At 47.9% G+C, this 6,577-nt stretch overlaps 1 pseudogene; it reads left to right on the top strand.

The window, feature by feature from the left end:
* Positions 1-6,212: 6,212 nt before the first annotated feature.
* LOC136660871 (5S ribosomal RNA) lies at positions 6,213-6,329 on the top strand (annotated as a pseudogene).
* Positions 6,330-6,577: the final 248 nt, after the last annotated feature.

Raw genomic sequence — 6,577 nt, 5'->3', positions numbered from 1 at the left:
GGGGGTTAACTTTGCCACCCGTGCTGAGACCCTGAAACACATCATGTCCCCAGAACTGACACTAGCCTCAGAGGAAAAAACATATCGGCATGATAGTCACCTCTTTGTGTTCCCCTCTGCAGCTAATATCAGCTCCAGGGGGTGATTTGTACGAAGGAAAGATTGGGGGACGGGGGACGGGACAGGTTAAACCCCCCCTCCCTTGTGCCATGGCCCTGATCCATGAGATAATAATATTCACCTTTCAGGCTTGTTGTAAGGATTCTGTCAAGACATATGAAGCATTTTGCACACTCAGGAAGTACAATTCAAATGCATAACATTGAAGAGATGCTACCTAAGGCATGCTGTTTCAGGCTCTAACTGCTCTCCACCCCACCCTCTTAAGGATCGACACACATTCATGAGGGCCTATCTCCCTGCTAAAGGAGGCTCCAGCCCCTAATACCACACATCTCATCTCTGAACTCACCTGTGATGTTCACCTTCTGGCTCCAGGGAGAAAAGATCCACCGGTTTCTCATATTTTCCTCATAACTGCAGGCAAATTCCCCACCATCACTGGAGTTGGCTTGTGGGATCCTGAAAGTAGCATTGGGGGAGAGATCCCCATGTTCACTGGAGCGCCTCAGGGTCAATTCATTGCTGGAGTCATCCATCTCAACACTGTCCTTGTAGAAATGGAACCATTTCTCAGTGTTGCTTCTGTTGCTCAAGCAAGAGATGAGCAGGGTCTCCCCTTCCTTCACTGCTCCAGATGGAGGATCCACTTTCAGCTCTGGGAGTGGGAGGGGATCTAGAAGAGATATGCAGTATACAGAGGTGATTATCAAAGGAGTGGTTAACTGGTTAAGATCCTGGGCTTGGAACTGCTCAAACTATTGCATTGAAAGTGGAGAACCTGAGTTGGTTTTGGAAGAACTATGATTTGACTCCCCTTCTGTGACCTCAAATTTGATTAGGAAGGGTTGTCATCTCCACTGAGAGATCTGCCTAAACCAGAGCATGCTGGTGGGAGGACCTTTGGAGGCATGTCACCAAGCCCAGCTCTTCCACTCCTCTTTTTGCTTTTCTTAGCCTAAGGAGAATGTCTGGAGCATTGAAAAGCTTGCTAAAGTTTTTGTGTCAGTTTGGTTGCTCCTAATAAAGATATGACCAGAAAGTGGCCTTCATCTGTAAGAGACCTTTCCCAGTCTTTCATCCTAGAAGCTGGTTTAGGGCACGAATCTGCAGACAGCACCAAACCTTCACCACCACCAAGTGACTGCAGCTGCCCCTTCATGCATCTTTGAGATAAAGGTCAGAGAGTAGGACTTCCAGATAGCCTTAAGCAGCAGAAGATGGGAACTGGCTCACCTGCCCTCTTTACATAGACAGAGTTACTCCGTTGGGACTGGATCTTCCGTTCAGATACCAAGATTGAATACATGCAGTAATATGTCCCAGCTTCATTTTCATCCAACCTGAATGTATTATTGTGATCGTTGGGTTGCATCTCAAGGACCTGGCCATCTTTTTCCTCACAGAAGGTGCATCCTGCCAGAGGTATCTCTGCAGGGACTGAACAGTTGAGGGTGACATTTTCTCCTTGGATGTAAATAGGAAGCTCTGGCTGGAGGGAAAGGACTGGTGGTCGTGGGGACGCTGGGATTCCAAGGAAGAGGAGGGAGAGAAAGCAATGCAGTTAGTTTGGGAACAACCGGATGTATCTCGAGTGAAGCTTTCCTCTCACAGAAGAACTGAATCCCCAGAACAACATACATGGTGCATGTTGCAATAGGCCCAGTTGCAACACACAGAGAATGAATAACAGGTTTGCTGTTCAAAATCCTTCTATATTTAAAGATTTTTACAGTCCTCAGCTGCAATATGCAGCTCTGGGGACAAGATAATTTATGATGTTATCAGGACGGGAGAATGGGATCTGAAGAGTACCCTGTTTTAGTGTGCAGATGTGTGACTTGGGCCCAAATCCTAACCCACTTTCCAGCACTGGCATAGCTGTGCCACTGGGACATGTGCTGCATCCTGCAGTTGGAGGACAACTCACTGAAGCCTCCTCAAGTTTAGGGAATGTTCTGTTTCCTTACCTAGCTGCTGGAAAGTGGGTTAGGATTGCGCCTTTGGTGGCTGAATGGCTTTGGAATAGGAGCTAATGTGCTTGTTCCTGGCCCACAAATAAAGGGAAATCAGAATGTGGAAGGACAGGGGTTTTGGCCAAAGGCTGAACACTGGGAGCAGCTAACGTGCAAATGTTCACAAGACAAGGGCGGGATGTGTAGGACTAGGTTTGCATACTATCCCCCTTCCCAGCCTCAGTGCTCCTTCCCTGCACTAGCTAAATCAAGTCCAAGCAGACCCACTCAGGTAACAGAAGCTTATCCCCAGAAAGCTTACCCCTGTGCCCTAACCCACAGGATGCCGTGTGCGCTCTGGTTGTTTGGTTCCATTGGCCGGTGGAAGAGGGGGAGGTTTAATAGGATTGCGCTGTCAAATTGATCAAGGTTTCTCTCTGGAGTGTAGCCAGACTTGTCACAGAACTGACAACTCAATCCAACCTCCCCTTGGTCTTCCAAGACGCCTCATCCAAGACTGATCTACAAATGGATCTCCTGCCCAGATTCCACATCCTGGTCCACTCACGAAAATTAATGCAAGAAGTGTGTAGATGTGACCAGAAAGGATGGCAGATGGTTGCTGTAGTCACATTGAAACGCTAAACCTTCAACCATCAAATTATTATGGGATTGAGCTAGTCTGGTTTCTAGCTTCATTGTGTCCTGCCCCACAATAAAGATGCCAACTCTATAAGTGCCTCCTTATAAATGAACAAATAGATATGCCAAAAGAGACAAGAGACAGGAAGGACAGTCGTGTGGAAACAGTGACAGTCACTTCTGGTTTCCCCGAGAAGGCTCTCAGGCCTTAGAAGTTCTTCTGAGAGCCAGGGAGGCAATGTGCAGCCTCTCTGGCTCTCAGAATGCCTCTGCACGGGGAGGTAGTGGGTGTGGGTGGCTAAGGGGTGACATCCCCCCAGCCATGCTGCCCAGGAGCACTTGCACCCCATTATGTGTTACAAGCCATGATGTGTATGTGCAACCTCCTGATTTTAGAAATGGGCTATGTCAGAATGCCAGATGCAAGGGAGGGCACCAGAATGAGGTCTCTTGTTATCTGGTGTGCTCCCTGGGGCATTTGGTGGGCCGCTGTGAGATACAGGAAGCTGAACTAGATGGTCCTATGGCCTGATCCATGTTCTTATGACCCACCCTAGGTATACCACTGGCTCAAATGATCTGAAAGTGGGGTTCCTTTCGGGACTCTCTTTATCCAATGAGAAGCTTTGGATTTGTCTTCAAACCCCCCCCCCCCAAGACCTTTCAGCCAAGAGCTTTGATCATTGTTCATGTCGGGTTTTTTAAGTGCCTTCAGGTATACCTTGTGCTGCTGCAGCCTGGAGTAAGTGGGAGGGAGGCCCTCTTCTTCCTCCCTGATAGCAGCACCCAGGAAACTCAGTTGTAATTCCCCAGCCATGTCTTCTTTGTCCTCAATGACTTCATAACACCCATCCCTCCAGTTAGGGGCCTACATTTACATGCAGTTGTGTCAGTCGTGCATAGGTCACGATGTAGATCAGAACCATGACACAGAAGCAGCAGATGTTTATCCATAAACTTCCATGGTATTGTTGCACCAAACATTGCTTCCCTAATAACCTTTTTACAACGGCACTTCCAGTGGGAACTAGACAAAGGGTGTAGCAGAGCAGATTTCAGCAGGAAAGGGGGCAGAAGGATCAAACACCTTCCAGCATGGTTCTGCATGACTGCCATGCGCGAGTCACTTAAAGTCCCAAATAGCCCAATCCTATGGCCTGCTGCACAGCTGGAACATGTGTTCTGGTAGTGTGCCATGCTTTACAGTGGCACAACTACCATTCTGTGCAGCCGGCCTGCTGCCACTAACATTTGAGACAGTGTGCTAGTGGTCTCCAGAAGAGCCCTGGGACCAGTAGGAATGGGCAGGAAGAGGTATGTGTCAAGGCTAGGAAGGAAGCAGCATCGGCAGCAACATCACTATCAATATCCTATGTTCCTTAATGGCCTCAATCCACCTGCCCAAGTCTACTCAGACTTGTGCTAGCAAAGTTGCTGGCACAGGTCTGAGTAGACCCACCACAGCAGCGTACATTACCTTCAGGCAAAAGAACAAATGTTCCCTTACCTGGAGGCAACCTCTGAGACTGTCCCCCATGGTAGCATGAGTGCATCAGTTGGGGGGGGTACATAGGAGTAGGATGCAACCAGACAAAGTTGCAATTAGGCAAACTAGACAAGAAGCTTTTGCAGTTTAGCATTCATTTGTGGAATAAACCATGAAATGTTTCCAAGACAAGCTGTGGTGAGCAAAAGCTTCTTAACCCCATAAAAAGCTCCTATATGTCCCTAACAGCACCTCATGATTCTATGAAGGTCGGTAGTGTGGAAACTGTGACCATCAAAACGGTGACAAATTCGAGTTTTTTCCTCAGACAACCCTTTTTCAACCAGATGAAGACGTGTGTGTGTGTGTGTGTGTGTGTGTGTGTGTGTGTGTGTGTGTGTAATTAATTCACAAAGACAACATTGCTCACCAATGATGGAGTACATAACCTTGTTACTCATTGAAGATCTGAGGAGAGATCCTCTCAAAGTCGTTCCCCTATAAGCGCAGGTAAATATTTTCTGTGACTCCAAATGGGTATTGGGAACTTCGAAGGTGTTCGGTTTATGTTCTGTTAGCAGTGTATATCTACCATCTCTTTTCTTTTCATAGAATAGGTAGCTCCTTCCCGACGGTTGGAGGTAGTTCTGGATTGGAATGGAGCAAATCAGTTGGACTCGCTCTCCTTGGACAAAAACGCTATGTGGAGGGGACAAGGACAGCTGCGCACCTGCCAAAGTGCCCTGGGGACCTGAGAAATCGAAGGAGGTGTCAGTTATCCACTCTCTCCCACTGGAGACAAATGTTCACTGACCTTTTTTTTCCTACTGGACAGTTCATCCCACATTTCTTTTAGCCCAGCACTACAACTGTCCACAGCATTCAGTTTTTGTGCCAGGCAGACCCAAAGAAAGACCACCAATCTGCGCTAACACTGACAGCAACCAGCAATGGGCATAATTAGAGATGAGTGCTTCCCACAGGGGAAGTGGATCATTTGGGTTCTTCGTGACACAGTTCTCTTTGGTTCAGGTCCCCGTGGGATCTGTGCACCTCCACTGGACTCTGCTGTTGACAGCCCGCAGTGTGTTCTGCATCTCTAGCACTTGTGAATCCATTCACTAAATCTTTGTCATTGCTTACTTGACTGCTGGGCACTGGGATGAATCAACTGCATTCTTACCTGCAAAGAATACCAGCCAAGGAAGAGCAGAGAATGAGGCTGAAAGAGACAAAAAGAACAACAGAAGTTGAGCTGAGCAGCCTTGGAGGACATGCCTGCAGACTCAGCGTAGAGGATCTCTCCCCTCTACGCCTTAAAGTCATAAGGGATTGTAATTGAGCTTCTACTCATGCCAGCTACTAATAAGATGGTCAGCAATCTTCCCTTCCTCCTCCCTGCTATTGTGTTCCCCTTCACCTGAAATTTGATAGGAGCTGAGGCATGTTTGCCTCCTCACAAGTAAACATGCATGTGCAGCTCAGTGTCACTTTCCATAGGGCTCAATACATTTTCCTTGCCAGTTATCAGTTTCACAAAACACTAACGATCAGGTGAGACCCACTGGAAAACACTGTGCTAAGTAATCACTCCTCAGTTCCTCCAAGCAGTTTGTCTTCCCTTCCCCAAAGGAACACATTCCCCGTCTGCAAGAGAGTCCAGCAAATTGGCTGGAAAGAACCAGCCCTCCTTTCTTGGACAAATGGACATCCCCCCCCCCCCCAAATAAACAGGAAAGGGAATACACACGAGTTGGGTGTGAGATCTAAGCATTACCTGCTATGCGCAGCCCAACCTACACCCAACTTTGTGCCACTAGATTTCCTGGGCATGTCTATCCAAAGAATGAGAGCATCAGGCACCCATGACTGATAGCTAGGGCAACTGTTAGCTAGGGCTGCTAGCTAGGGCAACTGTGACTTTTCACTACTGGACTGCTACAGGGATACTCTCCATCCATCTGTATATTTTCACCCTGGATGGAAACTAACATTACAATACTCCTTCCCCTTGCAACTGTTATGCTGCATATGCCCGATCTTGTCTGATCTCGGAAGCTAAGCAGGGTCAGGCCTGGTTAGTACTTGGATGGGAGACCGCCTGGGAATACCTGGTGCTGTAGGCTTATACCATAGTCTTTCGAGACTGAAGGTTGCCAATCACCATTTTAGCCCCAATATCCCTCCCCAAACAGTTCTTGTCTATTCTCTCTCTCTCTCTCTCTCATCACCCCGCTTTTTGCAGTTCTTCAAAACACTGTTGCTGTCCCATCCAGAAACAGATCAGGCCTCATCCTGCTCTGCTTCTGCAAGGTGATCTGTGCATATGCTTCTGTGCATATGGTGGGCCATTGTGAGGTACAGGAAGCTAGAC

Source organism: Tiliqua scincoides, chromosome 9 (assembly GCF_035046505.1).
Source record: "Tiliqua scincoides isolate rTilSci1 chromosome 9, rTilSci1.hap2, whole genome shotgun sequence".
NCBI lineage: Eukaryota > Metazoa > Chordata > Lepidosauria > Squamata > Scincidae > Tiliqua > Tiliqua scincoides.
Note: the sequence above shows the minus strand (reverse complement) of the source record. Positions and strands in the feature narration are given on the sequence as shown.